At 40.8% G+C, this 23,191-nt stretch overlaps 1 protein-coding gene across 2 annotated transcripts in view; it reads right to left on the reverse strand.

Annotated features, from left to right (window-relative positions):
- LOC122561787 (interferon regulatory factor 6-like) overlaps positions 1-22,593 on the reverse strand; it is a 49,678-nt gene extending 27,085 nt beyond the window's left edge. Inside the window, exons 1-2 of one of the 2 annotated variants that reach the window (XM_043713949.2) lie at positions 22,300-22,593; positions 12,897-13,003 (exon numbers count right to left, since the gene is read on the reverse strand). The gene's annotated coding sequence lies outside the window, so the exon portion shown is untranslated. The remainder of the gene's footprint in view (positions 1-12,896; positions 13,004-22,299) is intronic. The other variant, XM_043713947.2, reaches the window with a different exon arrangement.
- Positions 22,594-23,191: the final 598 nt, after the last annotated feature.

Genomic DNA, 23,191 nt, shown 5'->3' on the forward strand with positions numbered 1-23,191 from the left:
GAAATAATTCCAGGGGGCTGCTGGGGAGGTACATTTCCATTTAAATGATAGGGTTTGCTACTATCCATACTTTTGGGTATCCGCGGGAGGTCTTGAAACGTATCACCCATGAATATGGGGGGGGCTACCAGTAATTAGCTCCTTGCATATAGTTACCATCCATTCCTTACAATGGGAAAATCACATTTAACACCAATGGACTTCCTATAACCAGTGAGGACATGCATGCCCAACCATGTTCAGCCACTTCGTCAAAGATCTACCTGTCATAATAAGGTCTGAAGTGGTAACCAGAAACTGAATTGACCCTGCCATATAAATACCGTGGCTAAGAGAGCAGGTCAGAGGCTAAGTTTCCCATCTCTTGATTCTTCAAAACCTGTCAACCATTTAGAAGGCACAAGTTGGGCGAGTGACAGAATTTTCCCCACTTGCCTGGATGAGTGCAACTTCAACAACACTCAAGAAACGTGACATTATCCATGACAAAAGCAACCAAACTGATTGGTACTCCCACACCTTCATATTCACCTCCTCCATCATCAATACACAACGGCAGAAATATGTACTATCTACAAGACACAATGCGACAGCGAAGGCTCCTTCAACAGCATCTTTAAAACATGCAACCTCTGCCTCATAGAAGGACAAGGGCAGCACATACATGGAAACACTAACACTTGCAAGTTCCTTTCCAAACCACACACCATCCTGACTTAGAACTTATTGCCATTCTTTCACTACTGCTAAGTCAAAATACTATGGCTTTTTCCATAACAATAATAGAAATATACCTATACAACATGGACTGCCATGATTCAAGAATGATTTGGAGATGCCGGTGTTGGATTGAGGTGTACAAAGTTAAAAATCACACAACACCAGGTTATAGTCCAACAGGTTTAATTGGAAGCACTAGCTTTCAGAGCGACGCTCCTTCATCAGGTGGTAGTACCTGTGATTTTTAACCATGATTCAAGAAGGCAGTTTACCACAACTTTCATAAAGGCAATTATTAATGGGCAAGAAATATTGGCCTCTTGGGTGATGCCTATATCCCATGAAGTAACAAAAACAATGTGGCCTTTCTAGTGTCACAAGATATCCTATGAACAGGAACAAATCCCCTATCATTAATAAGTTGCCTCCATCAGGTCCATCACACTCAAACTATGAGTCTCAATAGGCTTAGAACATATTTCAAGTGTACAAATATCTTTTCCCATGCTACAAAAAGGAACATTCTTGGACTTCCAATAGCAACGGTTATACATAACGGAGTGAGATGAACTCCCAATCTATGGTCAGGCAGCAGACATTAGACTGAATGGTAGGAAGGTCATCTCATGCTGAGGAAGTTCCAGCACTCTGTATATAGTGTATACAGTATACAGTGACCATACCTGGAAATAGCTTGTGCATATATGTTTAATGAAGACAGGGTCAGTTTTCACTGTGATGATCATGGTGGTTCAGCAGCTGACAGGAGTTACAACTCTGGCAATGTCAGTTTAATATTGGTTAGGACACAGTCATTGGTTTCTCCCAAGTCTGGTACAAGGCAGACTTGTTTTGCTGAGAGTTTATAGCATTCTGTGCCCTATAGGCTTTTGCTAGTGAAACATTTTATTCCTAGTTGATAGCAATCACTCTGATTAGCATAATAGTATTCTAAAGAGAGGGATAAGACATAAGACAGAGGAGCAGAAATTAGGCCATTCAGCCCATTGAGTCTGCTCTGCCATTCACAAGTTTCACAACCCCATTCTTCCACTTTCTATCTCAGTCTTAAATATACTCAATGACTTGCCCTCCACAGCCTTCTGTGGCAATGCATTCTACAAATTCACCACTCTCTGGCTGAAGAAGTTTCTGCTTACCCCTGTTCTAAGGGGTCTTCCTTTACTCTAAGGCAATGCCCTTGGGTCCTACTCTCTGCTCCCAATGGAAACATCTTCGCAATGTCCACTCAATCCAGGCCATTCAATATTCTGTATATTTTAATTAGATCCCCACTCATCCTTTTAAACTCCACTGAGTACAGACCCAGAATTGTCAAATGTTCCTCAAAAGTTAAGTCTTTCATTCCTGGGATTATTCTCATGAACCTCCTCTGAACCCACTTCAGAGCCTATACATCCTTCCTGAGCTTTGTGGACCAAAATTGCTCACAATACTTTAAATGTGGTCTGACCAGAGCTTCATGAAGCTACAAAAGTACATTCCTGCTTTTATATCATCTGACCCAATGTTGTTTCTTGCTACTGATTTAATTTTATTTCGTACTAACAAGGCAACTCCAGCCCCTTTGCCCACATGCCTGTGTTTCCAATAGGATGTATATCCTTGGATATTTAGCTCCCAGTCCTGATCTCCTTGCAGCCACATCTCTGTGATGGCCATCACGTCATACCTGCCAATTTTGATCTGCACCACATGCTCATTTACCTTATTTCATAGGCTGCGTACATTCAGATACAACACCTTCAGTCCTGTATTTACTGTTCCTCTTCTCATTGTCATTCATTTATCCAGTGTGCTTGAAGTTTGATTCTTATCGCTTTCCAAACACTCTGTCCTATTATCTGTACTGGTGGCTTTAATAACCTCTCCTGAGTTCTCCTTTCTTTTCATTTTTGTCATACTTTTCCAAACAGTTGTATCCAAGCAGCTGTTAACCTGCTGCTTTGTTTCCCATTGGCCATTAAACTTCTTGGAGTTTTTCCCTTCCCTTCCCCCTTACTTTTTAGTTTAAAGTTCTATTGACCACTCTATTTACCCTTTGCGCTAGAACACTGGTCCCAGCTCTCCCCAACATCCTTTCAAGCCAGTCAGAAGAAATGTCCTGCACTCTGGTACCAGGCAGGCAACACACAATGTGGGACTCTCTATCCTGCTTACAAAGGATGCTATCTATTTCCCTAATTATAAAATCCCCCCACAGCTACCACTTGTCTTTTTACTCTCCCCTCTTGAATGGCCTCCTGTGCTATGGTGCTGTGGTCAGCTGGCTCATCCTTCCTATCACCATCTTACTCATCCACACAGGGAGGAAGTACCTCATATCTATTGGACAAGGTCGAGAACTGAAGCTCCTCTGTTCCTGAATGCAGGATCCCTCAATGTGCCTCACTTGCAGTCACACCCTGCTATATCCGGCCACTGACTGAATTTGTGGTACTTAATTGACCAGGTGTGACTGCTTCCTGAGATATAGGGAGGCAAGACCAACCAAACAGCTTCATGCCTGATGTATTTTTAGATGTAAAGAGTTAGATTAGTCAACAATTCACTCATCAGGTATGACTCATTTTGAGTTGAATAGTCTCTGTGATTACTGTCAACATAATGGAATGATCACCTTACGATTTGTGCAATTGTCCTTTTTTTTATGATATAGTGACATTTATGCCAGCAGCTCATCCAAGAGGTTATTATTCAAGGCTCTGTAATGGCTTTGGATCAGCAATCGATCCAAGTGGGGGCTTCACAGCAATTTTCCAATGTACCCTCTGTGCAGAGACTTGACCATACAATATGGTCCCAGTGATTGCTCACAAATCATTGTCAGGATATGACATCCCACATGAATGCAAACACGCTTCTTATGTGACTAATTAATCCTACCCATATGCTTGAATTCATGAATGATCCAAAATTGAATATAATCCATAGTTTAGATGGTTGCACATTTACCTCTCAGTTGAAAGCTGTGGGATAAAATCCACTCCAGGGATTAGGCACATTAACCAGTATGGACACTTCAGTATAGAACTACCTGCACTGTTGGATAAGACACTTAGCTGAGACCCATGTTCTCTCATATACCATGGCAAGGGAGTTATAACTGTAGTGTCCTAGGCAGCATCCAGCCCTCAACCAATTTTACAAAACCAAATTATCTGGTCATTATCACATTGCTGCTTGAAAGAACTTGCAGTACACAAATTAGCTGCCGCATTTCCTATTATACAGTGACCACGCCTCAAAAATGCTGAGACATCCGGAAAATGTGAAAAGTGTGATATAAATTCAAATCTCTTTTTCAAATACTTACCTAATTTTAAATATACATCACTAGCCACAGAAATAAGTAAAAATGAAATGTTGTGAATTTGAAATAAAAACAGGAAGTGCTACAAATATACATGTTAACACACATACAGAGAAAGAGGTTACATTTCAAATGGGGCCCTTTATTCAGAGTACGTGTTCTGCAGGGATAGCAATCTAGTGGTTTATTTCAGTAAAAGTTCCCTTTTCTCTCTGTCTGTTTCATCAGATCTTGTGAAGAACACACCACGAGTGGGTAAACTGACAAATTGTACCCAAGTGTCTTTTGCGGTCCGTTATAGTATTACTAGTATGTCATAGACCTCTAATTTCCCTCAATTCCATCCCTTGGACTTTGAGGTGGTTTTGCCTCGACCCTGCCCATCGTTATCCAGATCATATCTCTAGCTCAGATATGCCATGGACCCTGAGACTATGGGATATCACAGAGCATCACAAAGTCAAAATCTGCTCCCACATCATCCAAACCCAAATCCAAGCCTCTAACCTACTCTTGTGCTTTTCCTATTCTGCCTATAAATCCATCAAGTCTCTTACAGCCTGTGACTCATTCCTCAATTGCTATCATTCTACATATAAACTTATTCAAACACTTTGATTAGATGCTAAACTTTGTAATACCAAGTGCATCTGTTGTTCTACATATAAACTACATAAACCTCTTGACAAATTCCAGCCTCCAATTCACTCATGGGTATTCACTAGTCTACATATAAGTGACTTGATCCCTTCATCAGATTCCACCCAGTGACTCACTGCTGTTCATGTAGTTGCTGGAAATGTGCACACCTACCATAACAGGAAAGTCCTCTGTATTATTGTGTGGGTGGAGTGGGGTGCCTGGAATATGAAATCAGGCATGTGTGGAAATCCCCCTCTTATAGCACTCTGCACTTGGGGCTATGTAGGAATTTTTTAATGCACTGAGTGCATTATTATGTGAAATATGTGCTGACTGTGATGTGGAGTGTCAGGATTCCTGAGGTGGTTATAAAACTGTCCACTCAGCTTGTCTGACCTCAAATTTTACATGCTTCTCTTGTGCTGTACTAAGATTTCTATCTACCAAAACAGTCGTTCTATCCCATGTCCAAGTGAAACTAACCATCATGGAACCAAGTTGTGGATAGCTTTGTGTTATCTTTCTTAACTAAAATACAAAGATGTCTAAATTTGTTGTATGTATACCCATTACTTCTAGAAAAGATGTGAGGTAAGCTGAAGTAAAACAAACAAACAGTATCAACAAGCATCAGTGAAAACAGTCTGAAGGTACAGTTTAAATTCTCAGGAATAATCTTGTCAGATATAATGGGCAGGGATCCGTGGCAAGAGCATGTGCTTCAATGAGGAGATATCGACACTAGAAACATTTGAGGTACGTACATTATAAATTTCCACCACAGGCGACTTTATTAGCTTGAAGAGCAAACTGTACAGATTTAGGAAAGATGTTTTAATGGTACGTTTAAAATAACCCCACAGATTGAAGCCCATGTGTGAATGGAACTGTGAGTATGTTAGCTGAGTGCCGGGAAATGGGAAGAACTGTCGAATGGGTGGTTTTTGGGCTGATTAAAAGATACTCAGTGGGCTTTTCCTGGAGTTGATGTATATTAGTTACCCAGACAAATGTTTTCAATATTTCCAATCTAGGAATGTGAACATCACTGATAAGGCCATCATTTACTCACTATCCCCAATTGCCCTCAAGGACGTTAGCCAGCTTCTTGAAATACTACAGTACATGGGGTGAAGGTACTCTCACTGTGCTGTTAGAAAGGGAGTTACAGATTTTCGACCCTGTTGGACACAATTTCAAAATTTTAGGTGCAAAACTTGGAATTTTCATGAACTATGAGGTTATAATGATGCACTTCAAGAGGGTATTAACAAGCTGATGGAACGGGATGACAAATAACAGATTAAACTTCAATGCAAAAATGTATGATATAATACATATTAATAGGATGAGAACAGGCAACATAAAATCAAGATACAATTTTGAACGGGATACAGGAACCTGGGAGTATATTGCACAAATAATTGAATGTTGCAAGGCAGGTTGAGAAAGTGTTTTAAAAGACATATGGGATTCTGGACTATATACATGGACAAATGAGCAGCTCCAAGTCATGGTCCACATACATACTAACGACACAGTAGGAAAAGGGATGGAGGATTTAAGGCAGAAATTCAGGGAACTAGGGTGACAGCTTAGTGCTAGAACAGAGTTGTGATCTCTGATTTGTTGCCTGTGCCACGTGCTAGCGAGGCGAGGAACAGGGAGAGACAGGAGTTGAACATGTGGCTGCAGGGACGGTGCAGGAGGGAGGGTTTTGGATACCTGGATAATTGGGGCTCATTCTGGGGTAGGTGGGACCTCTACAAACAGGATGTTCTACACCTGAACCAGAGGGGTACCAATATCCTGGGGAGGTCGGGATTGGGGGAGATGTGCTAATGCTTTTTGGGACAGTTTAAACTAATTCAGCAGGGGGATGTAGTTCCAGTGTCCAGGAAGTTGAGAGTAGTGAGGTCAGAAATAAGGTTTCAAGATCACAAGAGTTCACCGGCAAGCAGGAAGGTGGTTTGAAGTATACTTCAATGGCAGGAGAATCCGGAATAAGGTGGGTGAACTTGCAGCATGGGTTGGTACCTGGGACTTCGATGTTGTGGCCATTTCAGAGACATGGATAGAGCAGGGACAGGAATAGTTGTTGCCGGTTCCGGCGTTTAGATGTTTCAGTAAGAACAGGGAAGGTGGTAAAAGAGGGAAAGGTGTGGCATTGTTAGTTAAGGACAGTATTACGGTGGCAGAAAGGATGTTTGAGGACTCATCGACTGAGGCAGTATGGGCTGAGGTTAGAAACAGGAAAGGAGAAGTCACCCTGTTGGGAGTTTTCCATACGCCTCCGAATAGTTCCAGAGATGTAGAGGAAAGGATAGCAAAGACAATTCCGGATAGGATTGAGCGTAACAGGGTAGTTGTTATGGGGGACTTTAATTTTCCAAATATTGACTGGAAATACTATAGGTTGAGTACTTTTGACAGGTCAGCTTTTGTCCAATGTGTGCAGGATGGTTTCCTGACACAGTATGTAGACAATCCTACAAAGGATTTGGTACTGGGTAATGAACCTGGCCAGGTGCTAGATTTGGAGGTAGGTGAGCACCTTGGTGAAAGTGATCACAATTCAGTTATGTTTACTTCAGCAATGGAAATGGATAGGTATATAATGCAGGGCAAGAGTTATTGCTGGGGGAAAGGCAATTATGATGCGATTAGGCAAGATTTAGGATGCATTGGATGGGGAAGGAAATGCAGGGGATGGGCACAATTGAAATGTGGAGCTTATTCAAGGAACAGCTACTGCATGTCCTTGATAAGTATGTATCTGTCAGGCAGGGAGGAAGCGGTCGAGCAAAGGAGCCATGGTTTATGAAAGAAGTTGAATCTCTTGTCAAGAGGAAGAAGGCAGCTTATGTTAGGATGAGGCGTGAAGGCTCAGTTAGAGTACTTGAGGGTTACAAATTAGCCAGAAAAACCCTAAAGAGAGAGCAAAGAAGAGTCAGGAGGGGCATGAGAAGTTGTTGACAGATTGGATCAAGGAAAACGCTAAGGCCTTCGATAGGTATATCAGGAATAAAAGAATGACTGGAGGAAAGATTAGGGCCAATCAAGGATAGTAGTGGGAAGTTGTGCGTGCAGTCAGAGGAGATAGGGGAGGTGCTAAATGAAATGTTTTCATCAGTATTCACACTGGAAAAAGACAATGTTGTCGAGGAGAATACTGAGATACAGGCTACAAGGAGGAGGTGTTAGCAATTTTGAAAAGTGTGAACATAGATAAGTCCCCTGGGCTGGATGGGATTTATCCTAGATTTCTCTGGGAAGCCAGGGAGGAGATTGCAGAGCCTTTGGCTTTGATCTGTATGTTATCATTGTCTACAGGAATAGTGCCAGAAGACTGCAGGATAGCAAATATTGTCCCCTTGTTCGAGAAGGGGAGTAGAGACAACCCTGGTAATTATAGACCTGTGAGCCTTACTTCGGTTGTGGGTAAAGTACGGAAAAGGTTATAAGAGATGGGAATAAGTTGATTAGGGATAGTCAACACGTTTTTGTGAAGGTTAGGTCATATCTCACAAACCTTATTGAGGTCTTTGAGATGATGACCAAACAGGTGGATGAGGGTAAAATGGTTGATGTGGTGTATATGGATTTTGGTAAGGCGTTTGATAAGGTTCCGCATGGTGGGCTATTGCACAAAACACAGAAGCATGGGGTTGAGGGTGATTTAGTGGTTTGGATCAGAAATTGGCTAGCTGAAAGAAGACAGAGGGTGGTGTTTGATGAAAAATGTTCATCCTGGAGTTTAGTTACTAGTGGTGTTTTGGGACTACCACTGTTTGTCATTTTTATAAAATGACCGAGATGAGGGCATAGAAGAATGGGTTAGCAAATAAGTTCGGGTAGAGTTGTGGATAATGCTGAAGGATGTTTCAGGTTACAGAGGGACAAAGATAAGCTGCAGTGCTGGCTGAGAGATGGCAAACGGAGTTTAAAGTGGTAAAGTATGAGGTGATTCACTTTAGAAGGAGCAACAGGAATAAACAGTACTGGGCTAATGGTAAGATTCTTGGTAGTGTAGATGAGCAGAGAGATCTCAGTGTCCACGTACATTAATCCCTGAAAGTTACCATGAGGTTGATCAGGTTGTTAAGAAGGCATACAGTATGTTAGCTTTTATTGGTAGAGGGATTGAGTTTTGGAGCCACAAGGTCATGCTGCACCTGTACAAAACTCTGATGCAGCCGCACTTGGAGTATTGTGTACAGTTCTGGTCACCACATTATAGGAAGGATGTGCAGGTCTTGGAAAGGGTTCAGAGGAGATTTACTAGGATGTTGCCTGGTATGGAGGGAAGGTCTTATGAAGAAAGACTGAGGGACTTGAGGCTGTTTTCGTTAGAGAGAAGGTTGAGAAGTGATTAAATTAAGACATTATATTAATCAGAGAGTTAGATAGGGTGAATAGTGAGAACCTTTTCCTCAGATGGTGATAGCTAGCACAAGGGGACATAGCTTTAAGTTTGGGGATGATAGATATAGGACAGATGTCAGAGGTAGTTTTTTTACTCAGAGAGTAGTACTGGTGTGGAACGCACTGCCTGCAACAGCAGTAGACTTGCCAACTTTTAAGGGCATTTAAATGGTCATTGGATAAACATATGGAAGAAAATGGAATAGTGTAGGATAGATAGGCTTCAAATTAGTTCCACAGGTCAGCACAACATCGAGGGCCGAAGGGCCTGTACTGCGCTGTAATGTTCTATGTTCCAAAAATGGAGGAAAAGCAAGTTACAGTAACCCATTATGAAAACTGCTTCGAATTCAATTGGAATACTGCACACTATTCTGTGCACCATATAGTTTGAAGAATGTGAAGACTTTAGAGATTACAGAAGATTGACAAGAATGATTTCAGGGAAGAGGGACTTCAATTAAGTGGATATATCAGTGAAGTTGGGGATGTTCTCCTAAGAAGAGATTTGAGAGAGGTGTTCAAAATTATGATGGGGAATACAAGATAGGCAAGCTGCTCCAATTGGTGGAGGATTGAGAACCAGAGGACACTGATAAGGTCAACGGCAAAAGAGCAAGAGTGTCTTGAGGAAAACCTTTTTACAGTGATTAGTTAAGTATTTGAAATACAATGACCGAGAGTTTGGTGGAGGCAGACTTAATTGTGGCTTCCAAAAGAAAGTTGGACAAGAACCTGAAGAGAAAAAATTCACAGGGAAGGGCATGTGTGTGATACGAGCTGAGTTATGTTTGCAGAGAATGAACAGGAACATCACAGGTCAAATGACATCTTCTGTGTTGTAACCATTCCTGGATACTATAATAAAGTCTGGGGAAATCCATAGTTTAGACAGAGTTGACCAATGACTGAGTCTTAAACATATTAAGTTTCCCATGAAATTTAATGCTGATCTCGGTTTGGTAATAGTAAATGACTCAAAGTGGATGTAAAGTCAAAGTCACCTGAAGGGAGAAACAATGTTCAACATGATCTGGGGGATCACACTAGAACCATGTATATCATTTTAAACCAATTTTATTAAATGACAAACCAACTGAAGAAAATGGTGTTCAATAACACTTCAGTAGAAGACAACTGGAAGATCTATAAAGGATAAAGCTGAGCATGCTGGATAAATATGTGTATTCCCATGGCCAATAAGCTCCAAAGGTTCATTATGCAAGCAAATTAAAAATGAGAAAGGGGAAAACACCATGTTCAAATCCTGAAATGATCCTGGATAAGGGATACACATATAAATACAAGAATGACCATGTAAATTAGATGATTGGAGAGATCGGGAAAAACGCTTAACATCACTGTAAAATTCCCTTGCAGAAGCACTACAGTAAGAGGGTGTCCAGGGAACTGACGGAAGACACAAAAGATGAGAGTAAACTTGAAACTGAGAAGGAGCACAGGACACCAAAAATGCTGAAAAATATATTTTCTTGTCTAGACTTGGGGACAGTAATGAGCAACACGCCTTCTCCAAACAAAGATTACCAAGTAAAAAGTCAATGATTTTGTTGCAACAGAGATGGAAGTCTTAGACAGGCTCAATATAAATGACTCTCCAGGGAGAGTCACCTATCCTGGAACGCTGAGAGAAAAGTGACATGTGGGAGAGTACAGGCAATTAGTGAAACACTGACAATCTTTATGAGGGAGCCCTTGGAGACTTGGAAGGGTCATTTGAGACCACAGAGGGTGGTTCCCCTGGGCATTTGCAAAATACCTAGGCATGTTCAAAGTTATAAGCCATGGGTAACCACATAACCAGCAAATTTTCAATGGTAATTATGGAAAAGCTGGAAGTCAAGGGAGGGATCCTTAAGAAAATGACTTGTTTTCTTAATACGTCAATGAGAAATCACTGTTATTCCTGATGAAGGGCTTGTGCCCAAAACATTGATGCTCCTTGAATACTGCCTGACTGGCTGTGCTTTTCCAGCACCACACTCTTGACTCTGATCTCCAGCATCTGCAGTCCTCACTTTCTCCCAAAGGTCACTGTTACCCTAGCCAAGCTTTTTTAGTACAGCTACAGTATTGGCATCTACCTGTCAATGTGGAAGATTGTCCAGGTGTGTCCTCTACACAAAAGCAGGACTAATCCAACCCCATCAATTACAGCCTCAGTTTACTCTGCAACAGTATACAGACAGTTTGAAAGTATCATAAACAGTGCTATCAAATAGCACTTGCCTAGCTGTAACCTGCTCACTGATCTCGGTTTGGTTTCCACTAGGTCCATACATTTCTTGACCTCAGTAAAGCCTTGGTTCATACAAGGAAAAAAAAAGAGCTGAACTCCAGAGATGAGGTGTGAGTGACTTCCATTGACATTTGATCAATGTGTGGCACGAAGGATCCCTAGCAAAAAACTGGAGTCAACGGAAATCGGGAGAAATCTCTTCACCGGTTTAAATCATAGTAGCACAAAGGAAGATGGTTATAATTTGTGGAGGTCAATCATTTCAGCTCCAGAGTATCTCTGCAGGCATTCTTCAGGGTAGTGTCCTAGACCCATCCAACTTTATCAGCTATCTCCATTCTACTATAATGTCAGAAGTGGGGATGTTCACTAATGATTGTACAATTTGCCACTCCTCAGATACTGAAGCAGTCCACATCAAAATGCAGTACGACCAGTACAATATAAAGGTTTAGGGTGACAAGTGGCAAGTAACATTTACGCCATACAAGTGCCAGGCAATGACCATCTCCAACAACAGAGGATCTACCCATCAGCCTTTGATACTCAATGACATTGCCATCACTGAATCCCCTTTTATCGACATCCTAGAGCTACCATTGATCTGAAACTATACTGGACTAACTATATAAGAGTTGAAAGAGAGTGCTACATTAGCAGGTTAGGAATCCTGTTTACCTCATGACTGTCCAGAGCATGTCCACCAACTACAAGACACATGTCATGAATGGTTTGGAATACTCTCCACTTGCCTAAATGAGTGAGCTCTAACAACACTTGGGATGCTTGACATCATCCAGAATGAAGTTGCCATATGATTGGGACCACATCCACAAACAATCACTCTCTCCATCACTGATGCTCAGTAACAGCATTGTGAGCCATCTATAAGAAGCACTGCAGAAATTTACCAAGGCTCATTAAACAGCCCCTTCCAGATCCACAATCACCACCATCTAGAAGGACAAAGACAACAGGTGGATGGGAATACCCATCACCTGCAAGTTCCTCTCTAAACCATTCATCACACTGACTTGGAAATATATCGCCATTGCCTTGGCGTCACTGGGTCATAATCCTGGAACACCCTCCCTAACAAAATTGCAGGTCTATCTGCTCCAAATGGACGACAGCAGTTCAAGAAGGCAGCTCACTACCACTTTCTTGAGGGCAACCAGCAATGGACAATAAGTCAGTCAAATGTTACCTTAATGTTAATGGTATTCACTTTCACCCTGCCTCTGGAATTCAACTCTTTCATCTGTATTTGAAGTGAAGCTGCCATTAGTCAGGAGCTGAGTGTCCCTGGCAGGACCCAAAGTGAGCGTCAATGAGCAGGTTATTACTTATTCTGACTGAAGACTGTCACATATGCTTCAGCCTTCTCGTTTGCACTGATGTGCTGAGCTTTCCTATCATTGATAAACGGGATATTTGTGGAGCCTGCTACTTCAGTGAGTTGTTTAATTGTCCATTAACGTTTATGAGTGGATATGTCAGGACTACAGAACTTACATCTGGTTATCAAAATCTGTCAGACAGGATTTGAAATCTGGTTCTCCGGAACATTATCTGGATCTCTGGCTTACTAGTCCATTGACAATACCACCATACCGTTGACTCTATAGGAGAAGAATAATATTGAGTAAGATGATTATACAATGTATGTATCATCACCTTAAAAGAGTTCCTTAAGCCCTAATAGGTACTATCAGCAATTCCTATGCAGTACTAATTTATTGGAGAGATTTACACATACACACACACACACAAATGGTGGATGCATTCACAACAACAGGTTACTCCCCAAGCTTCTCTTTTCAAAGAACCGCAACATGTTCAGTCTTTTCTGATGGGTATATCCTCTTAATTCTGGTATGATCCTGGGGTTTTTTGGCACTTTTCCCAATGCCTGTATCCCCTTTTTTTGGACAGAAGTATATAGGGGCCAATAGTGTAGTGTTAACATTACTGGCCTAGTAATCCATAGGCCCAAAACAAAACTCTGGATACTTGAGCTTGAATCTCCACTATGGGAGTTGGATAAATTTAAATTCATTTAATTATTTAATCTGGAGTAAAATCCTAGTATTATTAATAATAATGACGAAGCTACCAAACTGCAGTAAAAACCCTTCTAGCTCACTAATCCTCTTCAGGGAAGGAAATTTGCTGCCTTATCTGGGTGACTTTTAACTACCTTCTAATACATAATTCATTCAGTAATATGTGTCTTGTCACCACTATTTACAGTAAGTAAGGATGGGATAATAAAGTTGGCTTTGCCATTGATGTTCACATCCCAAAACAAATATTTTTAAAAAAGAATGTATATGTATCTCTGGTTGTAGGCAATGGCTGTTATGCAAGCTTGCTAAACTTTCTCTAAAGTTCCTTGTTGCCCTAGCTCTGAATTCACATCTTCCTCTGGTTTCTCTCCAACCGCAGTAAGCTTCACAGATGTGTCAGATTGTCAGAAAACTTTAGATAAAATCCTGCATACACATCTAGCATGCAACTTTAAAGCAAATAGAATTTGGGATAATATACTAGCATAGATTATTTAGCAGACAGGAAACAGAGTTGAAAAAGTATTTTTTTTCAGATTGGAACGCAGTGACTAGCGAGGATCATAGGGATCAGAGTTTGGACCCAGCTATTCACATATATCAATTACTTGGATGAGGGATTAATGTGCAGTTTTTCCAAGTGTGCTGCACATTATGAGGAGGAAATAAACAATCTTCAAGGCAATTTAAGCAAGTTGAGTGAGTAGACGAATATATGGCAGATACAGTATAACATGGACAAAATGTGAAGTTATCTACTTTGGAAGGAAAAATAGAATGGCAGCATATCATTTAAACATTGATTGATTGTGAAATTTTGATGTGCAAAGAGACCTGGGTTCCCTAGTTTAGCAGTTACTGAAAGTAAGCATGCAGGTGCAGCCATGGCCTAGATAATGTCATTTTGTTCTTTATTGCAAGGGTATTTCAGCAGAGGAGGGAGGATGTCTTGCTGCCCCTGTACATGGGCTTGGTGAGACCATACCTGGAGTACTGTGCATTGATTTGGTCTCCTTGCCTAAGAAAAAATATATTTGGCATAGAAAGAGGTCAGCGAATGTTCACTCGGCTGATTCCTGGGTAGCAGATTTGTCATATGAGGAGATATCGTTGACTAGGACTGCATTCACTTGAGTTTAGATGAATGAGAGGGAACATCAATGAAATGCATTAAATTCTGATGGGGTTGGACATACCGAATGCAGGAACAATATTACCCCTGGCTGGAGGGTCTAGAACAAGAAGTCACAGTCTCAGAATACCAGGAATACCATTGGGAACTGTGATGATAGGAAATGTCTTCATTCAGAGAGTGGTCAAGCTGTGGAAATCTCTACCATGTAAGCCATGGTGGAGGCCACTTATGAAAAAGAGAGATAGATTTCTAGACATAGTGGGTATAGGGAGAGAGTAGGTATCTGGTATTGAGTTAAAGGATCAGCCATAATCATATTTCATGGTGGAGCAACCTTGACAGGCTAAATCATCTACCCATGCTCCTATTTTCTGATTCTATGTTTCTATGCACTTTCTTAGCTCATTTTGCCCATAAGATCCACTTTCTGCTTCCTTAGTCCTATTTCCACTCAGATGCAGACCACACAATTTCTTCTGTACAAAATTGTGAATAGTTCTTTCCCTTCACTTCCTTGTCCTTTAAGTCTGCCGCTGTCAACATGATCCTTAAAAATCCATCACTAGACCACGCTATCCCTGCAAACCACCATCCTATCTACAACACTCTTTTTCTTATCAAATTCCTTGAACGTGTCGTTATCTTCAAAATCTATTCCAACCTTTCTTGGAATTTCAAATTGGAATACTTCAATTCAGATTCCACCACTGCCATGCTACTGAAATGGCTATTTTCCAAAATCATAAGTGACTATGACAAAGACTGTGTCATGCTTCTCAAGCTTGTCTGCAGCCTTTAACATGATTGCACAATCCTGCTCCATCTCAGGTCAACCCTGCTCTTGCCTGGTCCCAAGCTTAAATAAGACACTTTTTAAGAACTACCTTTTTGGCTAAGATTTTGTTTAACTGACCAAGCATCTCATTTTATTTTATAAAACCTTGTGAAGTGTCTTGGCATTTTATTTCATTAAATATATTAGACAAATAGAGTAATTCTTATTGAGTAAAAGGTGTTACAGCAATGATGATTTACTTAGAAAATTTGGAAACATAGGAACAAAGAGATGATTGTGCTCAGCTCTACTATTCAATTACATCTCAGTTGATTGAGACCTTAATTCTTGCTTTGATACTGTAACGCTTAATATTCTTGCCTATCACATGCTGGGGGTGATACTGCAGTTCATTTAACCATGATTGCTTGCCACCAATCACAACCTTTCCTTTTTGCCCTATTGAATGTGCATTTGTGCCAGATGGGAACTCCAGGTTGCATTTCATGTCTCAGGCGCCCTTGTGCAGGAAGTGTTGTAAAGCCAGAGGAGATCCAACTTCAGGTTTTGTAGTTCGACAGCAGCTGTCAGCACTTGGCTGATGTTTTACCTGGCTGTTTATGTGTGCAGGCAGAAAGGGAATGGTTGACCTCAAAATAGACAAGGGGGACCAGACAGTTAATAATGAAGCCCCAAGTACATCCTGCTCCCTTGTCAATATTCCATACTGCAAACTAGAGACAGTGATAGAGTGATAGAGATGCACAGCATGGAAACAGACCCTTCGGTCCAACCCGTCCATGCCGACCAGATATCTCAACCCAATCTAGTCCCACCTGCCAGCACCCGGCCCATATCCCTCCAAACTCTTCCTATTCATATACCCATCCAAATGCCTCTTAAATGTTGCAATTGTACCAGCCTCCACCACTTCCTCTGGCAGCTCATCCCATACACGTACCATCCTCGGTGTGAAAAAGTTGCCCCGTAGGTCTCTTTTATATCCTTCCCCTCTCACCCTAAACCTATGCCTCTAGTTCTGGACTCCCTGATCCCAGGGAAAAGACTTTGTCTATTTATCCTATCCATGCACCTCATTATTTTGTAAACCTCTATAAGGTCACCCCTCAGCCTCCGACGCTCTAGGGAAAACAGCCTCAGCTTTTTCAGCCTCTCCCTAAACCTCAAATCCTCCAACCCTGGCAAGATCCTTGTAAATCTTTTCTGAACCCTTTCAAGTTTCACAACATCTTTCCGATAGGAAGGAGACCAGAATTGCATGCAATATTCCAACAATGGTCTAACCAATGTCCTGTACAGCTGCAACATGCCCTCCCAACTCCTGTACTCAATACTCTGACCAATAAATGAAAGCATACCAAACACCTCTTCACTATCCTGTGACTCCACTTTCAAGGAGCTATGAACCTGCACTCCAAGGTCTCATTGTTCAGCAACACTCTCTAGGACCTTACCATTAAGTGTATACGTCCTACTAAGATTTGCTTTCCCAAAGTGCAGCACTTCGCATTTATCTGAATTAAACTCCATCTACCTCTTCTCAGCCCATTGGCCCATCTGGTCCAGATCCTATTGTAATCTGAGGTAACCCTCTTCGCTGTCCACTACACCTCCAATTTTGGTATCATCTGCAAACTTACTAACTGTACCTCTTATGTTTGCATCCAAATCATTTATGTAAATGACAAAAAGTAGAGGACCCAGCACCGATCCTTGTGGCACTCCACTGGTCACAGGCCTCCAGTCTGAAAAACAACCCTCCACCACCACCCTCTGTCTTTTACCTTTGAGCCTGTCCTGTATCCAAATGGCTAGTTCTCTCTGTATTCCATGAGATCTAACCTTGCTATTCAACCTCCCATGGGGAAACTTGTCGGATGCCTTACTGAAGTCCATATAGATCACATATATCACTCTGTCCTCATCAATCTTCTTTGTTAACTCTTCCAAAAACCTCAATCAAATTTGTGAGACATGATTTCCCATGCACAAAGTCATGTTGACTATCCCTAATCAGTCCTTGCCTTTTCCCTCAGGATGCCCTCCAACAACTTGCCCACCACTGACGTCAGGCTCACTGGTCTATAGTTCTTCTGGAGAATACTGTACAACCAGAGGTAAAACCATAGCACTACAGATAACTTAGACATGAGTGGGTGAGAGAGGTGGGCCAGAAAAACACAAAGTTCAATAGTTAGGGAATGGAGAGATATTTTTGTGACCACAGATGTGATTCCAGGAAGGCATGTTGCCTCCTTGGTCCCAGGGTAAAGGATCTCATTGTGTGACTGCAGTATATAGGGGAGGGCAACAGCAAAAGTTCATGGTCAAAATTAGTATCAATGACACAAATAGAAAAACGGATACATTCCTGCAGGAAGATTTTAGGGAGTAAAGAAATAAATGAAAAAATAGAACTTCAAAAAGGTAATAATCTGGACTGCTCTTGAATATGGCAGAATAGACACATTTTGTTGAGGGTTTTCATCTTGCACTCATTGGTACATTCACTAGAGTAGCAATGTAAAAGGGAACAGCATTTTGTATGAGAATAGTGTTGATTGGTTGGCAAGTGGAATCTGATTTAAAGAGATGTTACCATGGAAAATGCATCAGTTAGATGAAGATTGGCAGTAAATTGCCAAGCTTTGTTTAAATTTAAACTAGGTAGGATGACTCTGATTGGTCAAGGCATTGTCCTAGGAAATTAATCAGATGGCCTACTTTGTTGTGTGAATAGGCACAACATGTGTACATGTTCTTTTCGTTTGCAAAGAATCGGGCCTGTGTATTAATATATGTAGTTGCCAGTATGTACAAGTGTGTCACTCTGCTGGTCCAAATGACAATCTTCGATTCGTTGTCAGAGTAATTTTCAGTGCTCACACAATAATTTAGCAAATATTGTCCAATCGTGGAATCACAACAGTATTCTTACAATGTCCTGATAAGAAGAAACTTCAGCAAAATGTATTTTTTCATCAATATTCAGGTTCTGTACTGCCAAATAACTATTTGACCACACTAGGTGGCTCATACTGGGGAATACAGTAATCAAATGATAAAGTGAATGAATGTGGAGCTGGAAGAGTAGTGCAGGAGGAGGGCTTTACACTCTTGAGGTTTTGGGACTGATTCTGGGCAAAAGGAGGACTTGTTCAAGTTGTTTGGGTTACATATAAACAGGTCCTGAACCAGTGTCATTGTGGGGAGGTCTGCTGGAGCTGGTGGGAAGGTTTAAACTGGCTTAGCAGGGAAATTGGCAGCTGAGCATAGATCCAGAAGGGAAAGGGGCAAAACTGAAAATGAAAAACAAAAGTTTAGTAAATGAACATAAAATTTACTGGAAATGAATCCTAGAAAATTGTCTAAAGAGTTTAGCAGTCCTTAAAGGTATATATTTCAATGCAAAGAATCTAGTAAGTGAGCTCAAAGCAGAGATAGACACTTGCAAGCTTGATATCATAACTATTACTGAAATTTGACCTACTGAAGCACAGGAGAAGCAGCTAAATTTTTGTGATTATTATTCATTGGATGAACGAAAGGAGGGATTGAAAAAAGGGTCACAATATTGGCTAATGATATACTTACAACTGCTAGGAGGATTGATAAGCAGGAAAGACCATCAAATGAGGATGTATTGGTTAAACTGACAAATAGCTAGAACTGTATTATAAACTCAAATAGATGGATGTACAATAATTAATATGTAGATAAAAACAGGAGGGTAGGAATTCTAGGAGATTTCAATATTTTTTATTCACTTGTGAGACATGCACATCACTGACTGAACCAGATTTATTGCCTATCCCAAGTTGCCCATGCAAAGGTGGTTGTGTGTTTTGCCTTCTTGAACAGCTGAAGACAACGTGTTGTAGGTAGGCCCATAATGCCAGTAGGCGAGTATCCTAATAATAAGTGGGATAGAATCAGTGTAAAAGGAATAATGAAGAGTCATTGGTTATATTAGAAAGTACTAGGTTACGCTCTTGAAGTTTTGTAATTATAAGGTACTGGACAAAGAGCTGGAAAGTGAGATTAGGCACAATATATGCTTTTCAACCAAAAGACATGATGAGCTGAATAGTTTCCTTCAGTTTCATAAAGATAAGAATTCTTGTTTAAAATGTTACATTTCTAGCATTTTTGAATTTTGAAAAACATACGTAGATTTGAAATATTGCTTGTTACTTTTTTCACACAGGCTATTTGATTAGGTGAGCATTTCTAACATTTCTTGTTTTTAGTTTCAGATTTCCAGAACTGTACACAATTGCACACAGTACTCCAGGTGTGGCCTCACGAGCACCCTACACAGCTGCAATGTAATCTCCCTGTTTTTAAACTCCAACCTTCTAGCAATGAAGGACAATATTACATTTGCTTTCTTAATTACCTACTGCACCTGCAAACCAACTTTTTACAATTCATGCACAAGGATACCCAGGTCCCTCTGCAAAGCAGCATGCTGCAATTATTCACCATTTAAGTAATAGTCCATTTTGCTGTTATTCCTACCAAAATGGATGGCCTGACATTTACTAACACTGTACTCCATCTGCCAGACCTTACTCACTCACTTAACCTATCTATATCCCTCCGCAGACTTTTAGCTGTCCTCTGCACACTTTAGTGTCATCCGCAAACTTTGACACACTACATTTGGTCCCCTCTACACTCAGTCTGGATTCCAGCCAAAAAAAAAGTTTGGAAAGTGAGAATCCAGAATTATACTATTATCAAGTAATCACAAAAATCATTACACCTCACAGAAATGACAATGTACAATACTGGACCACTGATGCTGTGAAGTCAGAATGACATATTCCTTCACACTCTGCCATATGGTGCTTCCTACAAATGATCAGTCTTTATGACAGCTGGTAGGTAAGTCCACCACAGGCAACACTAAATCTACATTGGTATTTACCTCCACATATTTCAGGGAATAGTAGTGGACAGTGTGTAGAATTCCCAGCTGAACAGGGTGGGGGGGGGGTTGGGGGTTCAGAATAACAGAATTGTTCTACAGTTTGCCTTGGTGCCACTAACCCATATTTGCGGAAGTCAATTATAGTTCTTCTATATTTCAACACAAACTGATATTGAGTCCATGATCTTCTGGTCTGTATTCCCTAATTGGCACCATAATTGTTGAATAGGGCAGCAAAGAATAATCCAGTTTATAAATTGTCCAATTACTTCAGGCTAAGGAAGAGGTGTAGTAAAAGTTCTAGTAATTTGGCTTGATGGACTGGATGGTCTTTTCTTTCTACACTTCCATGTCCCTACATCTATATTCCATACCCCTGTAAACAGAAGACATGACATGGAAAGACACTGCATTAAAGAAGGATTACAAGGTTTGGAAAACAGTTGTTTCTTAATTTTTGCAGGCAGGGACCCTCTTGTTTTCCTGCGTTGGAGGGTATGGTTTTCAAAGGTGTAGCACCATCTACCACCTTTTCATGTTCAAGCATTGCTTGGTATCCTTGAGTGATCGTCACAACTTCTACTCTCTCCCTTCGCGTATATATTTATTTCTTATTCTTACAGTCATTCAACTTTTTAAATCTTCCTTCCCAATTCCTTACCCTATATATGAGACTTTTTGTTTTTCCTGTGCTTTTCTCTCTCTCTCTCTCTCTCTCAAACTCAACAAGCTTAGTCCTTCTCACTCCCTGCAAATAAAAAGGTCATAAAAACACAAATTTAATTTTACTTCAATCGTATCTTGCCTTAGTCCATTTTCTCTTATATACATTAACCTCTAATGATTTGATATCTAATGCAGATTGGCTTCTGTGTTTGTCCTTTTTGGGATGGCTGTTATATCTCCAAATCTAGAGACAATATTACCACAAACAGTCCAGTCAAGCATATAGGATTCAAAGCGTTAACTCTGTTTCTCTCTCTGCAGGTGTAACCAGACCTGCTGAGTTTTCCCAGCACTTTTTTTCCCATAAGGTCTAACACAGTCAACTACAAATTCAGTGTTTCATGGTATCTAGTATTTGGACTTCCCTCCAGACGTATTTTTAAAAACAATTGGATTAAATAATCCCCAGTTAAGTCCCACAGTCAATTGAACTGGAGTCAAACAACCCCAAACCAACCCAAAACTGGGAATTTTGTCTTTGGTGACATGATAACTCCAAAATGACAACATCATGAGTAGCAACCTCCAAGTGAAGCGAAGCTGTTGTCTCCTGCTTTCTATTTATATCTTTCTCCTGGATGGGGTTCCTGGGGTTTGTGGTGATGTCATTTCCTGTTCATTTTCTGAGGGGTTGATAGATGACATCTAGATCTATGCGTAGATCTAGATGCCATCTATCAACCCCTCAGAAAACAAACAGGAAGTGACATCACCACAAACCCCAGGAACCCCATCGGGAGAAAGATATAAATAGAAAGCAGGAGACAACAGCTTCGCTTTACTTGGAGGTTGCCACTCATGATGTTACCTAGCCAGGTAATGAAACGTCTGGATATCAAACCTACAGCTCAGCGAGCAAACCTACACCCTCAACCTGAGCTACAAACCTTGCAATGACAACATATTCAAAACATGTGAAAAGCCTCCAAGAAAGTGACAATTCCCAACATTTACTATCGTGTAAAATTTGACAAAGGATCACTTAGACTCGAAACGTCAGCTCTTTTCTCTCCTTACAAATGCTGCCAGACCTGCTGAGATTTTCCAGCATTTTCTCTTTTGATTTACTATCGTGTGCTCCGTGACAGGTAAAACCATTATAACATAACGATGCAACTGAAAGATTCGTATGATCCTGTTAATAAAAAGTGAAACAAACACGGAAACCATTGATTTCAAGTGCAATACGAACAACAAATAAAATCTGGAGCCAAGGTCCTAATTTTCTTTAAAGTTTGAGACTTATGTTCTCTTACCAGGAATGCTGATTAAAGACCGGAAGCAGGTCACAAGGACATACTTGATCGATTCCTACGCCACTTCCAACATCAGGTTTTCTGAGGGACCAGGAATTTCTTCCTTTTCACCTGGATTTTGACCCGTGATTTTGTTTTTATATTGCAAAGATGATCCACCTCTTCCCATTCACTGTGCTCTCATAGTTGTTCGGACCTCGAGCTACCACTGACAGTCAGACCGAAAGTACATTTTAATTCCTTCTTCAGTTCCCAGATAGAGGATGTGAGAAATGCAATGTCACTTCCTGAATTTCAAACTGAGCTATAATAATTTAACTGTAAAATGACGCCGAACTTACAGCTGTTCCTTGCACTGTCCCCACCCTTCCGGGTTCCTGAGCCAGACACTTCTCTTTGCTCAGAGGTAGACTACTTAAAGGGAGATGAAACCGATCTTCAACTCCAAAGACATTTTGCAAACTGAGAGGGTATGTTTAGTAATGGAAGGGTTACAGAGAGTGATTTCGGTAGTGCTCAAATATAAAATCACCACCCCGCCCATAACACCACAACTCTTTATTTGTTTGAAATGTTGTTTATGTACAGAAACCCCAAATGCATTCGTTTGTAGTTAAAGTTACACAGATCACACTTAGGATTTCAGAATGAGTGTGTCTCTCGTCTAAAGATAGAAGTTTTTGAGAGGAATTGAATAAATGGGTGACAGACCGAAAGCAGCATTCACACATAAGCGGTCAATCATTTAAGACTGGGATGAGAGGAAATTTCTCAAGAGGGTTATAAATCTTGGGAATTTTCTAACCCGCAAGGTCGTGGATGCTTTTCACAGCCAGTAGATCAATGCAGACAGAAAAATCCCAGCTGTGCGATAATAACCATTTAATGTGGT

Source organism: Chiloscyllium plagiosum, unplaced genomic scaffold, assembly GCF_037043375.1.
Source record: "Chiloscyllium plagiosum isolate Xiang-an unplaced genomic scaffold, Cpla_swu_hap1 HiC_scaffold_23, whole genome shotgun sequence".
In the NCBI taxonomy this organism is placed as follows: domain Eukaryota; kingdom Metazoa; phylum Chordata; class Chondrichthyes; order Orectolobiformes; family Hemiscylliidae; genus Chiloscyllium; species Chiloscyllium plagiosum.